The sequence below is a fragment of the Cryptomeria japonica genome, unplaced genomic scaffold (assembly GCF_030272615.1).
Source record: "Cryptomeria japonica unplaced genomic scaffold, Sugi_1.0 HiC_scaffold_61, whole genome shotgun sequence".
Classification (NCBI taxonomy): Eukaryota; Viridiplantae; Streptophyta; class Pinopsida; order Cupressales; family Cupressaceae; genus Cryptomeria; species Cryptomeria japonica.
In genome coordinates, this window is record NW_026728883.1 from 17,501 (window position 1) to 37,500 (window position 20,000).

The following is a 20,000-nucleotide window of genomic DNA, read 5'->3' on the forward strand; positions in this document are numbered from 1 at the left end:
CGACCAGCCTGAACAATTCCCCTCTCGAAGGAAGGCCTCGGCCTTAATCGTCCACGACAAACAGCTCGACGAGGCATGAAGCACCCACGGGAGCCGGAGCACGACGATGCAGAGTCTCGGTTCACAGGAGCCTGGGAAGAACATCCCGTACGGAACCCTTTACCCGAAAACATCCGAACCGCACATGCTCGCGACAGTCCTGCCGTTAGAGAATGCACCGTGCACGCGACCGAGTAAGGCCACTCAGAGACATCCATTTCCCAGGTATATGCCCCCTACGCACTTTTGGTGGCGCAACTCGCACGAACAGTCCCACCTCGACCCCGTATACAAGCTTTTTTGCCTCGAAGAGTTCGTCGGAGACGAAGAAGCAACCTTCAGTGCAACCGTAGCACTCTTTTGTGCAACCGCCCAAACAACGCCCCCTCTACCCTCTGTCGAAACACTCGGCATTGCTGCTCCCTAAGGTGAGCTTCTCCTCATAGGCAATTCCGCTCTTATCCGGTCACGTTTGTGTGCCCGAATTTCGCAAGGCAACCTCCATGGGACATGGAAAAGACTCGAGAAGAGAGCTCGCTCACGGGAGAGAGAAGCCAAGGAGACCACGAGAGTGCTGAGAGTGGGACAGCGCTGAATAGGCGGGAGAAGCCTGCGCGTATAAACGGAGATATATATCCAATTGCAACGAAGGAACGTGCCAAAGATCGAGAACAATGGCAGAAATGCTAGTAACGTGCACTTCGGGACCAACGCATCACCGGAAGACAACCGCCAAACATCGAAAGAGTCGCGATGCTCCGCAACCTACGTGCAAAGCGGTCGCACACCGGGTAAGGGAGTGAGAGCCCCAAACATAGCTGGGCGAGGCGCTCACTCCGCTCTTTAATATCTCGTTAATACCGCCAAGGAAATGGCACAAGCACACACACACAAGCATCCTCGGAAGAGGACAGTTCGAGTGACAGGTCAAATCCAAGAGTTCCGAAGACTACCTCCAGGAACAATCGGGAACAAGACCGATTACAAGTCGTCGAGTCTGTTACTGGGCGAACACGAGATGCGCACAGGAAATCGATCAGCCCTCACAATGGCCCAAGGCCAGAGATCGGACTGCTACGATTTACCCCAACAATCATCGTGCCACTCTTCGCAGAGAGGTGATAGACGCCAACGAGCCCGCGCATAGCAATCGAGGTGTAAAAAGGGCGTTGAAGGCAGGAAGCCTGGACGAAAGAGGCTACGAGGTCACCTCGAAGCGGTCTAAGAATCGGGCGCACTTGGGGCGACTACCAGTGCCAACCCCTTATCCCGCGGTGCGTCCGACACACAGAAATTTCCAAGGCGGCCAAGGAGCCTCCCCGCATAGCAATCGGGGTGTGAGGTTACGGATGCAGCATTGATAGCAATCGAGGTGGGAGGCGAAGGATGCAGAAGTGAGAGCCGAGGGATGTAGCAGAGATAGCAATCGGGGTGTGTGATGCAGAAGAGATAGCAATCGAGGTGTGCGGTGGGAAGGGCCCAGCAGCCAGAATGCATGAAGCGACGGATGAAGCAGTGATGACAACCGGGCTGTGAGGAGAGGAGGGATGCAGCCAAGAAAGCAATCAGGGCTCGAGGCAAGGGATGCATCAAGGATAGCAATCATGTTGTGAGGCGAGATTCCAAAGGCTAAACGTGAGAGGCTGCAGGGTCGACTCAGAGAGGTCTATGCATGTGAGAGGCTGAAAGCAAGGTCAACTCGGAGCGGTCTATGCATCGGGCGCGCTTGGGGCGACTACCAGTGCCAACCCCTTATCCCGCGACGCGTCCGACAAAGAGAACGTTCCAAGGCGGCAGAGGAGGTTACCAGCCGAAGGATGCAGTAGCAATAACAGGTATAGTTCCGCGGCGGCCGAGAAGACTCACCGCATAGGAATCGGGATGCGAGGCGAGGGATGCGGCGGGAAGGCCCCGACGGCTAAACGGAAGAGGCTGCAGGGCCGCCTCGGAATGGTCCAAGCATCGGACGCGATTGGGACGACTACCAGTGCCAACCCCTTATCCCGCGATGCGTCCGATACACAGATAGTTCCAAGGCGGCCGAGGAGCCTCACCGCATATCAATCGGGGTGCGAGGCGAGGGATGGGGCGGGAAGGCCCCAACGGCTAGACGGAAGAGGCTTCAGGGCCACCTCGGAATGCTCCAAGCATCGGACGCGCTTGGGGCGACTACCAGTGCCAACCCCTTATCCCGCGATGCGTCCGATACACAGATGGTTCCAAGGCGGCCGAGGAGCCTCACCGCATAGCAATCGGGGGTGCGAGGCGAGGGATGGGGCGGGAAGGCCCCAACGGCTAGACGGAAGAGGCTTCAGGGCCGCCTCGGAATGGTCCAAGCATCGGACGCGCTTGGGGCGACTACCAGTGACAACCCCTCATCCCGCGATGCGTCCGATACGAAGATGGTTCCAAGGCGGCCGAGGAGCCTCACCGCATAGCAATCGGGGTGCGAGGTGGGGGATGCGGCGAGATGGCCCCAACGGCTAGACGGAAGAGGCCACAGGGCCGCGTCGGAATAGTCCAAGCATCGGACGCGCTTGGGGCGACTACCAGTGACAACCCCTTATCCCGCGATGCGTCCGATACGAAGATAGTTCCAAGGCGGCCGAGGAGCCTCACCGCATAGCAATCCGGGTGCGAGGTGGGGGATGCGGCGAGATGGCCCCAACGGCTAGACGGAAGAGGCTGCAGGGCCGCCTCGGAATAGTCCAAGCATCGGACGCGCTTGGGGCGACTACCAGTGACAACCCCTTATCCCGCGATGCTTCCGATACGAAGACAGTTCCAAGGCGGCCGAGGAGCCTCACCGCATAGCAATGGGGGTGCGAGGTGAGGGATGCGGCGAGATGGCCCCAACGGCTAGACGGAAGAGGCCACAGGGCCGCCTCGGAATAGTCCAAGCATCGGACGCGCTTGGGGCGACTACCAGTGACAACCCCTTATCCCGCGATGCATCCGATACGAAGATAGTTCCCAGGCGGCCGAGGAGCCTCACCGCATAGCAATCGGGGTGCGAGGCGAGGGATGCGGCGAGATGGCCCCAAAGGGTAGACGGAAGAGGCTGCGGGGCCGCCTCGGAATAGTCCAAGCATCGAACGCGCTTGGGGCGACTACCACTGCCAACCCCTTATCCCGCGATGCGTCCGATACACAGATAGTTCCGAGGCGGCCGAGGAGCTGGGGGATGCGGCGAGATGGCCCCAACGGCTAGACGGAAGAGGCTGCAGGGCCGCCTCGGAATAGTCCAAGCATCGGACGCGCTTGGGGCGACTACCAGTGACAACCCCTTATCCCGCGATGCGTCCGATACACAGATAGTTCCGAGGCGGCCAAGGAGCCTCACCGCATAGCAATCGTGGTGCGAGGTGGGGGATGCAGCGAGATGGCCCCAACGGCTAGACGGAAGAGGCTGCAGGGCCGCCTCGGAATGGTCCAAGCATCGGACGCGCTTGGGGCGACTACCACTGCCAACCCCTTATCCCGCGATGCGTCCGATACACAGATAGTTCCAAGGCGGCCGAGGAGCCTCACCGAATAGCAATCGGGGTGCGAGGCGAGGGATGCGGCGAGAAAGCCCCAACGGCTAGAGGGAAGAGGCTTCAGGTCCGCCTCGGAATGGTCCAAGCATCGGACGCGCTTGGGGCGACTACCAGTGACAACCCCTTATCCCGCGACGCGTCCGATACACAGATAGTTCCAAGGCGGCCGAGGAGCCTCACCGCATAGCAATCGGGGTGCGAGGCGAGGGATGCGGCGAGAAGGACCCAACGGCTAGACGGAAGAGGCTTCAGGGCCGCCTCGGAATGGTCCAAGCATCGGACGCGCTTGGGGCGACTACCAGTGACAACCCCTTATCCCGCGACGCGTCCGATACACAGATAGTTCCAAGGCGGCCGAGGAGCCTCACCGCATAGCAATCGGGGTGCGAGGCGAGGGATGCGGCGAGAAGGACCCAACGGCTAGACGGAAGAGGCTTCAGGTCCGCCTCGGAATGGTCCAAGCATCGGACGCGCTTGGGGCGACTACCAGTGACAACCCCTTATCCCGCGACGCGTCCGATACACAGATAGTTCCAAGGCGGCCGAGGAGCCTCACCGCATAGCAATCGGGGTGCGAGGCGAGGGATGCGGCGAGAAGGACCCAACGGCTAGACGGAAGAGGCTTCAGGGCCGCCTCGGAATGGTCCAAGCATCGGACGCGCTTGGGGCGACTACCAGTGACAACCCCTTATCCCGCGATGCGTCCGATACACAGATAGTTCCAAGGCGGCCGAGGAGCCTCACCGCATAGCAATCGGGGTGCGAGGCGAGGGATGCGGCGAGAAGGACCCAACGGCTAGACGGAAGAGGCTTCAGGGCCGCCTCGGAATGGTCCAAGCATCGGACGCGCTTGGGGCGACTACCAGTGACAACCCCTTATCCCGCGACGCGTCCGATACACAGATAGTTCCAAGGCGGCCGAGGAGCCTCACCGCATAGCAATCGGGGTGCGAGGCGAGGGATGCGGCAAGAAGGACCCAACGGCTAGACGGAAGAGGCTTCAGGGCCGCCTCGGAATGGTCCAAGCATCGGACGCGCTTGGGGCGACTACCAGTGACAACCCCTTATCCCGCGACGCGTCCGATACACAGATAGTTCCAAGGCGGCCGAGGAGCCTCACCGCATAGCAATCGGGGTGCGAGGCGAGGGATGCGGCGAGAAGGACCCAACGGCTAGACGGAAGAGGCTTCAGGTCCGCCTCGGAATGGTCCAAGCATCGGACGCGCTTGGGGCGACTACCAGTGACAACCCCTTATCCCGCGACGCGTCCGATACACAGATAGTTCCAAGGCGGCCGAGGAGCCTCACCGCATAGCAATCGGGGTGCGAGGCGAGGGATGCGGCGAGAAGGACCCAACGGCTAGACGGAAGAGGCTTCAGGGCCGCCTCGGAATGGTCCAAGCATCGGACGCGCTTGGGGCGACTACCAGTGACAACCCCTTATCCCGCGACGCGTCCGATACACAGATAGTTCCAAGGCGGCCGAGGAGCCTCACCGCATAGCAATCGGGGTGCGAGGCGAGGGATGCGGCGAGAAGGACCCAACGGCTAGACGGAAGAGGCTTCAGGGCCGCCTCGGAATGGTCCAAGCATCGGACGCGCTTGGGGCGACTACCAGTGACAACCCCTTATCCCGCGACGCGTCCGATACACAGATAGTTCCAAGGCGGCCGAGGAGCCTCACCGCATAGCAATCGGGGTGCGAGGCGAGGGATGCGGCGAGAAGGACCCAACGGCTAGACGGAAGAGGCTTCAGGGCCGCCTCGGAATGGTCCAAGCATCGGACGCGCTTGGGGCGACTACCAGTGACAACCCCTTATCCCGCGACGCGTCCGATACACAGATAGTTCCAAGGCGGCCGAGGAGCCTCACCGCATAGCAATCGGGGTGCGAGGCGAGGGATGCGGCGAGAAGGACCCAACGGCTAGACGGAAGAGGCTTCAGGGCCGCCTCGGAATGGTCCAAGCATCGGACGCGCTTGGGGCGACTACCAGTGACAACCCCTTATCCCGCGACGCGTCCGATACACAGATAGTTCCAAGGCGGCCGAGGAGCCTCACCGCATAGCAATCGGGGTGCGAGGCGAGGGATGCGGCGAGAAGGACCCAACGGCTAGACGGAAGAGGCTTCAGGGCCGCCTGGGAATGGTCCATGCATCGCACGCGCTTGGGGCGACTACCAGTGACAACCCCTTATCCCGCGACGCGTCCGATACACAGATAGTTCCAAGGCGGCCGAGGAGCCTCACCGCATAGCAATCGGGGTGCGAGGCGAGGGATGCGGCGAGAAGGACCCAACGGCTAGACGGAAGAGGCTTCAGGGCCGCCTCGGAATGGTCCAAGCATCGGACGCGCTTGGGGCGACTACCAGTGACAACCCCTTATCCCGCGACGCGTCCGATACACAGATAGTTCCAAGGCGGCCGAGGAGCCTCACCGCATAGCAATCGGGGTGCGAGTCGAGGGATGCGGCGAGAAGGACCCAACGGCTAGACGGAAGAGGCTTCAGGGCCGCCTCGGAATGGTCCAAGCATCGGACGCGCTTGGGGCGACTACCAGTGACAACCCCTTATCCCGCGATGCGTCTGATACACAGATAGTTCCAAGGCGGCCGAGGAGCCTCACCGCATAGCAATCGGGGTGCGAGGCAAGGGATGCGGCGAGAAGGACCCAACGGCTAGACGGAAGAGGCTTCAGGGCCGCCTCGGAATGGTCCAAGCATCGGACGCGCTTGGGGCGACTACCGTTGCCAACCCCTTATCCCGCGATGCGTCTGATACACAGATAGTTCCGAGGCGGCCGAGGAGCCTCACCGCATAGCAATCGGGTTGCGAGGCAGATTATTGGGAAGGGAACCCCCTGGGATGCGGCTCAAGCAGTGCCCAAAGGGACTGGAATGCGGAATCACATCGAGAGACCCAAATGCTATACGAGGGCTCAAATCGAATTATCGATTTGGCCACGACATGGACGCATCGGAACGACTACCTTTGCCGAACCACTCGCAATTGCATCCATACCGAAACCAATAGACATTTCCGTTAGAGCCCTCGCATAGCATTCGGGAATCTCGCATGCCCCTCTAAATCGACCAATGCTGGCGCTCAACGAAAATCCGAGCGCTACCACCGTTCGAGCGCCAGCATTGGTCGAGTTAGAGGGGCACGGGGGAGAATGCTCCAGTCAACACCTCCCCTATATAAGTTATTTGTCCGATTCTCGCACAACCGTAGTCTGCCTCGTCGAATCAAACAACGGTCCCAGATTCCGACTTCCGTTCCGTAGAGACCCAAAAGCTAGATGGAGGCTCGCAAGAAAGAGAGTCGGCGCATAGCAATCGGGTTTCTCGAACGTTTAGGGACCGAGCTCACTTGCGGATAGGGCAAAATCCGCCAAGCAACCCAAAAGCTAGACGGGGGCTCGAATCGAATCGCCTAGGCGGCCACAACAACGACGTGTTGGATCGACTACCAGTGCCAAACCATTCAGCAAGACTAGTCTGTGTCGAGGCCGGATAGAGATTCTCAGAGAGCGCCCGTATAGCATTTAGGAGACCTGCCGCGTCCCTCACACTCGACAAATGGTGGTGCACGTTTATAAATCCGAGCGATCCCAACCCTTTCAAGCACCAACATCGGTCGAGATAGAGGGGCACGGAGGGGGCTGCGTGAGACAACACAGTCCCCTATATAAGTTATTTGTCCGATTCTCACACATCCGAAGAATGGTCATCAAATCGGACAACAGCCCAAACTTCCGACTTCCGTCCCAGAAAGCCCAAGAGCTATCTAAAACGTTCATGGCCGGAACTCGATCGCGGCTATACCAGTCCGCCAAGCAACCCAAAAGCTAGACTGGAGCTCTAGTCGAATCACCTCTGTGGCCATTGCAAGGACGTGTTGGAGCGACTACCATTGCCGAACCATTCCGCAGGTCGAGTCCATACCAAGGCCGCATAGAGATTCACGATGAGCTCCTGCATAGCAATCAGGAGACTTGCCGTGTCCATCACAATCGATAAATCCTGGTGCAAGATTTTTGCATCCGAGCGCTCCAACCAGTCGAGCACCAGCATCAATCGACATAAACGGGCACGGGGGGAGGATGCTCGAGAACACTACCTCCCCTATATAAGTTATTTGTCCGATTCTCAAGCAGCCGAAGTCTGGTCATCGAATCGGGTCAAAGACCACAACTTCCGACTTTACCCACAATGCAAGTCATCGAATCGAACATCGGCCCCCGAGTCGGACTCCATGCGTATGTCAGGTCATCGGACCCAAATTCCGCCTTCCTGCGCATGGCGGGCCATCAATATCAACTCGGTCATCGGACCCAAACTCCGCCTTTCTGCGCATGGCACGCCTTCAAATCGGTCATCGGACCCAAATTCCGCCTTCCTGTGCATGGCGGGCCATCAACATCAACTCGGTCATCGGACCCAAATTCCGCCTTTCTGCGCATGGCACGCCATCAACTCGGTCATCGGACCCAAATTCCGCCTTCCTGCGCATGGCAGGTCATCGGACACAAATTCAGACCTCGCCAATATGCCTACGTATCGAATCGGTCATCGGACCCAACTTCCGACTTCATCCATACTGTAGGGTCTTTGAGGTTGGCGCGGTGCGCTCAACCCGGGGAGTCGACCCATCGAAGCATACACCTCCCCTATATAAGCTATTTGTCCGATTCCCACACCTGTGTAGTTTGCACCTCTGACCAGGACATCGACCCCAACTTCCGAACTCGACTGCAACGACGGCACCAGCGCCTTGGTGCGCACCTTGCGACGCACAGTCCCAACATTCGCCTTCCTGCACATGGCAGGTCATCGGACCCAAATTCCGACCTCGCGAGTATGCCTACATATCGAATCGGTCATCGGACACAACTTCCGACTTCATCCATACCGTAGGGTCTTTGAGGTTGGCGCGGTGCGCTCAACCCGGGGAGTCGACCCAACGAAGCATACACCTCCCCTATATAAGCTATTTGTCCGATTCCCACACCTGTGTAGTTTGCACCTCCGATCAGGACATCGACCCCAACTTCCGAACTCGCCTGCAACGACCGAACCAGCGCCTTGGTGCGCACCTTGCAACGCACAGTGCCAACATTCGCCTTCCTGCACATGGCAGGTCATCGGACCCAAATTCCGACCTCGCGAGTATGCCTACATATCGAATCGGTCATCGGACCCAACTTCCGACTTCATCCATACCGTAGGGTCTTTGAGGTTGGCGCGGTGCGCTCAACCCGGGGAGTCGACCCAACGAAGCATACACCTCCCCTATATAAGCTATTTGTCCGATTCCCACACCTGTGTAGCTTGCACCTCCGATCAGGACATCGACCCCAACTTCCGAACTCGACTAAAAAGACCGCACCAGCACCTTGGTGTGCACCTTGCAACGCACAGTGCCAACATTCGCCTTCCTGCACATGGCAGGTCATCGGACCCAAATTCCGACCTCATGAGCATACCTACTAATCGAATCGGTCATCGGACCCAACTTCCGACTTCATCCATACCGTAGGGTCTTTGAGGTTGGCGCGGTGCGCTCAACCTGGGGAGTCGACCCATCGAAGCATACACCTCCCCTATATAAGCTATTTGTCCGATTCCGACACCTGTGTAGTTTGCACCTCCGCTCAGGACATCGACCCCAACTTCCGAACTCGCCTGCAACGACCGAACCAGCGCCTTGGTGCGCACCAAAAGTGCGCACTTTTGGAGGGCACTTTTGTGCGCTCCAAAGGTGCGCACTTTTGGAGGGCACTTTTGTGCGCTCCAAAGGTGCGCACTTTTGGAGGGCACTTTTTGGAGGGCACTTTTGTGCGCTCCAAAGGTGCGCACTTTTGGAGGGCACTTTTTGGAGGGCACTTTTCTGCGCTCCAAAGGTGCGCACTTTTGGAGGGCACTTTTTGGAGGGCACTTTTCTGCGCTCCAAAGGTGCGCACTTTTGGAGGGCACTTTTTGGAGGGCACTTTTCTGCGCTCCAAAGGTGCGCACTTTTGGAGGGCACTTTTTGGAGGGCACTTTTCTGCGCTCCAAAGGTGCGCACTTTTGGAGGGCACTTTTGTGCACTCCAAAGGTGCACACTTTTGGAGGGCACTTTTTGGAGGGCACTTTTCTGCACTCCAAAGGTGCGCACTTTTGGAGGGCACTTTTTGGAGGGCACTTTTGTGCGCTCCAAAGGTGCGCACTTTTGGAGGGCACTTTTTGGAGGGCACTTTTGTGCGCTCCAAAGGTGCGCACTTTTGGAGGGCACTTTTGTGCACTCCAAAGGTGCGCACTTTTGGAGGGCACTTTTCCTGCGCTCCAAAGGTGCACACCTAGGTGAGCACCTTCGACCACACCTTGTAGCACACCAAACTCTGACTTTCGACTTCATCCGCAATGCAGGGTCTTTGAGGTTGGCGCAATGCGCACAACCAGGGGAGTCGACCCATCAAACCCAACACCTCCCCTATATAAGCTATTTGTCTGATTCTCATACATGCGTAGCCTGCAGGAGCAATTAGGACATCGACCCCAACTTTCGGCTTCTAAACGAAAACAAGGTCTTTGAGGTTGGTGTAATGCGAACAACTAGGGGAGTCAACCCATCAAACCCAACACCTCCCCTATATAAGCTATTTGTCTGATTCTCATACATGTGTAGTCTACAGGAGCAATTAGGACATCGACCCCAACTTTTGACTTCTTAACGAAAACAAGGTCTTTGAGGTTGACGTAATGCGCACAACCAGGGGAGTCGACCCATCAAACCCAACACCTCCCCTATATAAGCTATTTGTCCGATTCTCATACATGTGTAGCCTACAGGAGCCATTAGGACATTGACCCCAACTTTTGACTTCTTAACGAAAACAAGGTCTTTGAGGTTGGCGTAATGCGCACAACCAAGGGAGTTGACCCATCAAACCCAACACCTCCCCTATATAAGCTATTTGTCTGATTCTCATACATGTGTAGCCTGCAACAACGATTAGGACATCCACCCCAACTTCTGAATTCGTCTGCGTTGACCGCACCAAAGGTGCACGCCTTGGTGCTCACCAAAATCCGACTTCCGACTTCTTCTGCTATGCGGGGTCTTTGAGGTTGGCGCAGTGCGCACAACCAGGGGAGTCAACCCACCGAATGCAACACCTCCCCTATATAAGCTATTTGTCTGATTCTCATACATGCGTAGACTGCAGCAATGATTAGGACATCCACCCCAACTTTTGACTTCTTAAACAAGACAGGGTCTTTGAAGTTGGTGCAGTGCACACAACCAGGGGAGTCGACCCATCAAACGCAACACCTCCCCTATATAAAGCTATTTGTCCGATTCTCATACGTGTAGTCTGCAGCAGCGATTAGGACATCGACCCCAACTTCCGAATTCGTTTGCATTGACCGCACCAAAGGTGCACGCCTTGGTGTGCACCTTGGAGTGCACTTTGGTGCTCACCTCGGTGCACACTTTGGTGTGCACCTCGGTGTGCACCAAAGGTGCGCACCTTGGAGCGCACCAAAGGTGTACACTTTGGAGCGCACCACATAGGGTCTTTGAGAGGTTGGCGCAGTGCGCACACCAAGGTGGGTGTTGAGGTGCGTGCCGAGGTGGGTGGGTGCTAGGGTGCGCTCCATGGTGGGTGCCAGGGTGGGTGCGTGCTAGGGTGGATTCCAAAGAGGGTCATAGGGTGGGTGCCAAGGTGGGTTGGTGATATAGTGGGTTCAAAGGTGGGTACTAGGGTGGGTTCCAAGGTGGGTCACAAGTTGGGTGCCAGGATGCGTGGGTGTTAGGTTGGGTGCCAAGGTGGGCTCCTGCGTGGGTGGGTGCTAGGGTGGGTTTCAAGGTGGACGCGAGGGCGGGTGCCAAGGTGGGTAACAAGTTGGGTGTTAGGATGGGTGAGTGCTAGAGTGGGTGCCAAGGTGGGTGGGTGCTAAGGTGGATGCCAAGGTGGTTCACAGGGTGGGTGGGTTCTAGGGTGAGTTCCAAGGTGGGTCACAGGTTTAGTGCTAGGGTGCGTGTCAAGGCGGGTGTCGAGGTGCCTGGGTGCTAGGGTGTGGATGCCAATGTGGGTCATAGGGTGGGTACTAGGGTGGGCTGCAATGTGGGTGCCAAGGTGGGTAACATGCTCGGTTGGTTCTAAATTGGGTGTCAGGGTGGGTGTGCACCCACCTTGCCCGAGGTGGGTGCCAAGGTGCCAGTGTGGGTGGGTGCTAAGGTGGATGCCAAGGTGGGTGAGAAGGTGGGTGATAGGTTGAGTGGTAGGATGGGTGGGTGCCAAGATGGGTCACAGGGTGGGTGCAAGGGTGGGTAGGTGCTAGGGTTGGTGTCAGGGTGGGTGGGTGCTAGGTTGGGTTCCAAGGTGGGTGCGAGGGTGAGTGTCAAGGTGGGTCACAGGTTAGGTGCTAGGATGGGTGAGTGCTAGGGTGCAAAGGTGCCAGGGTGGGTGCTAGGATGGGTCGATGCTAGGGTGAGTGGCAAGGTGGGTCCACAAGTGTCAAGGTGGGTGCCGAGGTGGGTGCCAACTTGGGTTCCAAGGTGGGTGCCAAGTGGGCGACTGCTATGGTGGATGCCAAGGTGGGTCACGGGGTGGGTGCCAAGTTGCTAGGTTGTGTTCCAAGGTGGGTGCCAACGTGGCTGCTAGGGTGCGTGGGTTAAAGGGTGTGTCACAACGTGGGTGCCAGGATGGGTGCGCACCCACACTGGCCAAGACGGGTGCAAGGTTGGGTTCCAAGCCCGGTCACAGGCTGGGTGCTAGGATGGGTGGGTGCCAAGGTGGGCACCAGGGTGGGTGCACCCACCCTGGCCAAGGTGGGTCACGGGGTGGGTCCTAGGGTGGGTAACAGGGTGGGTACTAAGGTGCGTGCCAAGGTGGGTCATGGGGTGGGTGCCAAGGTGGGCACCAGGGTGGGTGTGCACCAACCCTAGCCAGGGTAGGTCACGGGGTGGTTGTCGGGGTGGGCGTCAAGGAGCCAAGGTGGGTGGCAAGTAGCCAAGTTGCGTGCCAAGGTGGGTGTCGGGGTGGGTGCCAAGGATCCAAGGTGGGTGCCAAGGAACCAAGGTGGGTGTCTGGGTGGGTGCCGAGGTGGGAGCCAGGGTGGGTCCCAAGGTGAGTGCAAAGGTGGGTGCCAGGGTCAAGGTGAGTGCCAATGTGGGTTCCAAGGTGCCAGGGTCAGGGTGAGTGCCAATGTGGGTTCAAAGGTGCTAAGTTGGGTGCGAGGTTGGGTGCGAGGGTGGGTGGGTGCCAAGGTGTGCTAGGTGGAAGCCCGGGTGGGTCGGCATCCCATGGGTGTCGAGTTGGGTGCCTGATGGGTGCTTCTTGTCAAGTTTTAGTCGTCGGGACTCATTTCGAGCCTTAGAGGTCGTTTCTTGTCCGGTTGCCCTGTCTTCGACCTGGGAACCCAATTTTGGTCCTCGGGTCCCATTTTTTTTTGTCTCGCATCCCACTTTTGGCCTGTGGCCTTTTCGGGGTCGATTCTCGTTTTGGGCATCAGAGCATGTTTCTTCTCCTAAAACCCAATATTTGTTTATTAAGTCTCGGAACACATTTTTGTTCTCGTGGACCCATCATGGGTCTTGGAACGCATTTGTGGTCCTTGGGTCCCATTTTGCATCCCGAAACTTGTGTTTTGGTGCTTGATCCCTATTTTGGGTGCCCACCTTGCACCAAGTGCGCACCCGGGGCAAACCGAGCGCCTTGGTGCACCGGGGCAAGATCGAGCGTGCACCCGAGGCGCCCCGAACATGCACCAAGGTGCACTCGGCCCACATGTGAGCGCAGGTCGTTGCGCCCGAGGTGGTGTGTGGGCACCGCGTTGCAGACGGGACACTGCACGCACACGACGCCCCGTCCAGGTGCACGCACGTAGGCCGGGCCGGGTGCACACCCGACGCCCTAGCAAGGTGCGCGCACCCGGGCAGGGCTCACACTTGGCGAACGGGGCGCACTTCGCGAGGGAGGGTGTGCACCTCGACGGGGGTGGGTGGCCGGGGTGGATTCGCACGTGGGTCGCGGTTTGCTAAGTACACACTGCGACAAGCTCATAACGGGTGCGATCATACCAGCGTTAGTGCACCGGATCCCATCAGAACTCCGCAGTTAAGCGCGCTTGGGCCGGAGTAGTACTGGGATGGGTGACCTCCCGGGAAGTCCCGGTGTTGCACCCTTTCTTAGTTTTTCGCCGGGCGTCGCAATGCTATTTGAATAAACCTTTTGCCCGTTTGCGTTCTCGTCGGGGCCGGGCCGGGCCGGGGTGCGCTGCCCGCACTACCGCGCGCGCGGGGGCGACACCGAGCGCGCACCCGAGGCGCCCCGAGCACACAGGCCACGGTGCAACCCGGGCGTTGTGCGCGCACCCCGGTGCGCCCGAGGTGCTGCGCGCGCACCCAGGTGAAATCGGTGTGCACCTCGGCCAGTGCGCGCTCGGTCGAGTCGCGCACGTTGGCCAAGGTGCACGGTGATGTTTCTTACTCTAAGGTTCCGCACCAGACGCCCGGGACAGGTGAGCGAAGCTGGGCGGGGCCGGGTGCGCGGCCGGGGCAGGTGCACGCAGCTGGAGAGAGCTTTGGAGCACACCAGAGGTGCGCACCTTGGAGCACACTTCGGAGCGCACCAATGATGCGCTCCATTCAAAAGTTTCCTGAAAAGGCAAAAAAAGTTGAGATTATAGAATTTCCCACTTGAGAGATTGTAAAAAAAAAAAATTTAAAATGAAGGAAACGCGGGTGCCAAGGTGTGCGCGCCCGGGTGCGCAGCCCAGCCAAGGTGTGCGCACCAAGGCGCCCACCCTGGCGAAGGTGCACGCAAGGTGCGCACCCGAGGCAAACCGGACAATTAACCCAACTTTCGACTTCGCGCGCACCTGCGCACCTTGGAGCGCACTTCGGAGCGCTCCTTGGTGCGCACCAATCTTGGGCACCTCGGAGTGCACCATGGCGCCCACCAAGGTGCGCACCCGGGGCAAACCGAGCTCCGACTTCGTGCGCACCTTGGAGCGCACGAAAGGTGCGCACCATGGCGCCCACCAAGGTGCGCAGCCCAGCCAAGGCGTGCGCATCAAGGTGCGCACCCTGGCGAAGGTGCGCACCCGGGGCAAACCGAGCTCCGACTTCGTGCGCACCTTGGAGCGCACAAAGGGTGCGCAACCCAGCCAAGGTGTGCGCACCCCGGGCAAACCGAGCTCCGAATCGTGCGCACCTTGGAGCACACTTCGGAGCCCTCCTTGGTGCGCACCGATGTTGCGCACCTCGGAGCGCACCCGGGGAAAACAATGCAATTAACCCGACTTTCGACTTCGTGGGCACCTCGGAGCGCTCTCGGGTTCGCACCTCGGAGCACACCGAGGTGCGCACCTTTGATGCGCTGCCTTCACCAATTTCCAGAAAAGGCAAGAAAACATTGAGAAGGTGTGCGCACCGAGGTGCCCACCCTGGCGAAGGTGCACGCGAGGTGCGCACCCGGGGCAAACCGGGCTCCGACTTCGTGCACGCCATGCTGCGCACCTTGGAGGGCCATGGTGCGCACCTTGGAGCACACTTCGGAGCGCTCAATGGTGCCCAACCCAGCCAAGGTGCCCACCGCGGCGAAGGTGCACGCGAGGTGCGCACCCGGGGCAAACCGGGCTCCGACTTCGTGCACGCCGCACCTTGGAGCACACTTCGGAGCGCTCCTTGGTGCGCACCAGGGCGCGCAACCCAGCCGAGGTGCCCACCCCGGCGAAGGTGCACGCGGGGTGCGCACCCGGGGCAAACCGGGCTCCGACTTCGTGCACGCCATGGTGCCCACCGCGCCAAGGTGCACGCGAGGTGCGCACCCGGGGCAAACCGGGCTCCGACTTCGTGCACGCCGCACCTTGGAGCACACTTCGGAGCGCTCCTTGGTGCGCACCAGGGCGCGCAACCCAGCCGAGGTGCCCACCCCGGCGAAGGTGCACGCGAGGTGCGCACCCGGGGCAAACCGGGCTCCGACTTCGTGCACGCCATGGTGCCCACCGCGGCGAAGGTGCACGCGAGGTGCGCACCCGGGGCAAACCGGGCTCCGACTTCGTGCACGCCGCACCTTGGAGCACACTTCGGAGCGCTCCTTGGTGCGCACCATGGTGCCCACCAGGGCGCGCAACCCCGCCGAAGGTGCACGCGAGGTGCGCACCCGGGGCAAACCGGGCTCCGACTTCGTGCACGCCGCACCTTGGAGCACACTTCGGAGCGCTCCTTGGTGCGCACCAGGGCGCGCAACCCCGCCGAAGGTGCACGCGAGGTGCGCACCCGGGGCAAACCGGGCTCCGACTTCGTGCACGCCATGGTGCGCACCAGGGTGCCCACCGCGGCGAAGGTGCGCACCCGGGGCAAACCGGGCTCCGACTTCGTGCACGCCGCACCTTGGAGCACACTTCGGAGCGCTCCTTGGTGCGCACCAGGGCGCGCAACCCAGCCGAGGTGCCCACCCCGGCGAAGGTGCACGCGAGGTGCGCACCCGGGGCAAACCGGGCTCCGACTTCGTGCACGCCATGGTGCCCACCGCGGCGAAGGTGCGCACCCGGGGCAAACCGGGCTAGGACTTCGTGCACGCCGCACCTTGGAGCACACTTCGGAGCGCTCCTTGGTGCGCACCATGGTGCCCACCAGGCCGCGCAACCCAGCCAAGGTGTGCGCACCAAGGTGCACGCGAGGTGCGCACCCGGGGCAAACCGGGGTCCGGCTTCGTGCACGCCGCACCTTGGAGCACACATCGGGGCGCTCCCGGGTTCGCACCGGCGTTGCGCACCGTGGTGGGCACCTCGGAGCGCACCGTGGTGGGCACCTCGGAGCACACCAAGGTGGGCAGCGAGGTGCGCACCTTTGATGCGATGCCTTCACTAATTTCCATAAAAGGCAAAAGAAAACGAGATTTTAAAATTTCCATTTTGAAAGATAGTGAGAAAAAGGGAATGCTGGTGCCATCTTGAGCCCGCCCTGGTGCGCAGCCCAGCCAAGGTGTGCGCACCAAGGTGCCCACCCTGGCGAAGGTGCGCGCCCGGGCAATTAACCCAACTTCCAACTTCGCGCGCGCCAGGGTGGGAGCGCACCCAACAACCGGGCCTGGGAAGAGCCAATGCGAGAAACCCCACCAAACGCTCTGACAAAAAAAGAGGGGGCGCTCCAGTAACCCCGCTTCGGAGCGCACCCTGGGCAAACCCAGCCAGGGTGCCCACCCCGGCCAAGGTGCAGGCGAGGTGCGCACCCGGGGCAAACCGGGCTCCGACAACGTGCACGCCGCACCTTGGAGCACACTTCGTAGCGCTCCCGGGTGCGCACCTCAGAGCACACCAAGGTGGGCAGCGAGGTGCGCACCTTTGATGCGCTGCCTTCACTAATTTCCAGAAAAGGCAAAAAAAAGAGGAGATTTTAAAATTTCCGTTTTGAAAGATAGTGAAAAAAACGGAACGCGGGTGCCATCTTGAGCCCGCCCGGGTGCACAGCCCAGGTAAGGTGCCCACCCTGGCAAAGGTGCGCACCCGGGCAATTAACCCTACTTCCGACTTCGTGCGCGCCAGGGTGGCAACCGGGCCTGGGAAGAGCCAATGCGAGAAACCCCACCAAACGCTCCGACAAAAAAAGAGGCGGCGCTCCAATAACCCCGCTTCGGAGCGCAGCCGGGGCAAACCCAGCCAAGGTGCCCACCCCGACGAAGGTGCACGCGAGGTGCGCACCCGGGGCAAACCGGGCTCCGACAACGTGCACGCAGCACCTTGGAGCACACTTCGAAGCACTCCCGGGTGCCCACCGGCGTTGCGCACCGTGGTGGGCAGCGAGGTGCGCACCTTTGATGCGCTGCCTTCACTAATTTCCAGAAAAGGCAAAAAAAAATGAGATTTTAAAATTTCCGTTTTGAAAGATAGTGAAAAAAACGGAACGCGGGTGCCATCTTGAGCCCGCCCTGGTGCGCAGCCCAGGCAAGGCATGCGCACCAAGGTGCCCACCCGCGGTGCACGCCCGGGGCAAACCGGGCTCCGACTTCGTGCAGGCCGCACCTTGGAGCACACTTCGGAGCGCTCCTTGGTGCGCACCATGGTGCCCACCAGGGCGCACCCGGGGCAAACCGGGCTCCGACTTCGTGCACGCCGCACCTTGGAGCACACATCGGAGCGCTCCCAGGTTCGCACCAGCGTTGCGCACCTTTGATGCGCTGCCTTCACTAATTTCCAGAAAAGGCAAAAAAAAACGATATTTTAAAATTTCCGTTCTGAAAGATAGTGAAAAAAACGGAACGCGGGTGCCATCTTGAGCCCTTCCTGGTGCGCAGCCCAGGCAAGTTGTGCGCACCAAGGTGCCCACCCTGGCGGAGGTGCGCGCCCGGGGCAAACCGGGCTCCGACTTCGTGCACTGCATGGTGCCCACCAAGGCGCGCAACCCAGCCAAGGTGCCCACCGCAGCGAAGGTGCACGCGAGGTGCGCACCCGAGGTGCACACCCGGGGCAAACCGAGCTCCGACTTCGTGCACGCCGCACCTTGGAGCACACTTCAGAGCGCTCCTTGGTGCGCACCAGGGCGCGCAACCCAGCCAAGGTGCTCACCCCGGCGAAGGTGCACGCGAGGTGCGCACCCGGGGCAAGCCGGGCTCGGACTTCGTGCACGCCGCACCTTGGAGCACACATCGGAGCGCTCCCGGGTTCGCACCAGCATTGCGCACCTTTGATGCGCTGCCTTCACTAATTTCCAGAAAAGGCAAAAAAAAAAAAAAAACGAGATTTTAAAATTTCCGTTTTGAAAGATAGTGAAAAAAACGGAACGCGGGTGCCATCTTGAGCCCGCCCTGGTGTGCAGCCCAGGCAAGTTGTGCGCACCAAGGCACCCACCCTGGCCAAGGTGGGTCACGGGGTGGGTCCTAGGGTGGGTAACGGGGTGGGTACTAAGGTGCGTGCCAAGGTGGGTCATGGGGTGGGTGCCAAGGTGGGCACCAGGGTGGGTGTGCACCAACCCTAGCCAGGGTAGGTCACGGGGTGGTTGTCGGGGTGGGCGTCAAGGAGCCAAGGTGGGTGGCAAGTAGCCAAGTTGCGTGCCAAGGTGGGTGTCGGGGTGGGTGCCAAGGATCCAAGGTGGGTGCCAAGGAACCAAGGTGGGTGTCTGGGTGGGTGCCGAGGTGGGAGCCAGGGTGGGTCCCAAGGTGAGTGCAAAGGTGGGTGCCAGGGTCAAGGTGAGTGCCAATGTGGGTTCCAAGGTGCCAGGGTCAGGGTGAGTGCCAATGTGGGTTCAAAGGTGCTAAGTTGGGTGCGAGGTTGGGTGCGAGGGTGGGTGGGTGCCAAGGTGTGCTAGGTGGAAGCCCGGGTGGGTCGGCATCCCATGGGTGTCGAGTTGGGTGCCTGATGGGTGCTTCTTGTCAAGTTTTAGTCGTCGGGACTCATTTCGAGCCTTAGAGGTCGTTTCTTGTCCGGTTGCCCTGTCTTCGACCTGGGAACCCAATTTTGGTCCTCGGGTCCCATTTTTTTTTGTCTCGCATCCCACTTTTGGCCTGTGGCCTTTTCGGGGTCGATTCTCGTTTTGGGCATCAGAGCATGTTTCTTCTCCTAAAACCCAATATTTGTTTATTAAGTCTCGGAACACATTTTTGTTCTCGTGGACCCATCATGGGTCTTGGAACGCATTTGTGGTCCTTGGGTCCCATTTTGCATCCCGAAACTTGTGTTTTGGTGCTTGATCCCTATTTTGGGTGCCCACCTTGCACCAAGTGCGCACCCGGGGCAAACCGAGCGCCTTGGTGCACCGGGGCAAGATCGAGCGTGCACCCGAGGCGCCCCGAACATGCACCAAGGTGCACTCGGCCCACATGTGAGCGCAGGTCGTTGCGCCCGAGGTGGTGTGTGGGCACCGCGTTGCAGACGGGACACTGCACGCACACGACGCCCCGTCCAGGTGCACGCACGTAGGCCGGGCCGGGTGCACACCCGACGCCCTAGCAAGGTGCGCGCACCCGGGCAGGGCTCACACTTGGCGAACGGGGCGCACTTCGCGAGGGAGGGTGTGCACCTCGACGGGGGTGGGTGGCCGGGGTGGATTCGCACGTGGGTCGCGGTTTGCTAAGTACACACTGCGACAAGCTCATAACGGGTGCGATCATACCAGCGTTAGTGCACCGGATCCCATCAGAACTCCGCAGTTAAGCGCGCTTGGGCCGGAGTAGTACTGGGATGGGTGACCTCCCGGGAAGTCCCGGTGTTGCACCCTTTTTTAGTTTTTCGCCGGGCGTCGCAATGCTATTTGAATAAACCTTTTGCCCGTTTGCGTTCTCGTCGGGGCCGGGCCGGGCCGGGGTGCGCTGCCCGCACTACCGCGCGCGCGGGGGCGACACCGAGCGCGCACCCGAGGCGCCCCGAGCACACAGGCCACGGTGCAACCCGGGCGTTGTGCGCGCACCCCGGTGCGCCCGAGGTGCTGCGCGC

At 60.1% G+C, this 20,000-nt stretch overlaps 2 non-coding genes across 2 annotated transcripts; both read left to right on the plus strand.

The window, feature by feature from the left end:
* Positions 1-13,633: 13,633 nt before the first annotated feature.
* On the plus strand, positions 13,634-13,752 carry LOC131863364 (5S ribosomal RNA). The gene has a single exon (XR_009362285.1). It is a non-coding gene; the product is annotated as a 5S ribosomal RNA (ribosomal RNA).
* A 5,914-nt stretch (positions 13,753-19,666) lies between these two features.
* LOC131863365 (5S ribosomal RNA) lies at positions 19,667-19,785 on the plus strand. Its single transcript, XR_009362286.1, has one exon. It is a non-coding gene; the product is annotated as a 5S ribosomal RNA (ribosomal RNA).
* Positions 19,786-20,000: the final 215 nt, after the last annotated feature.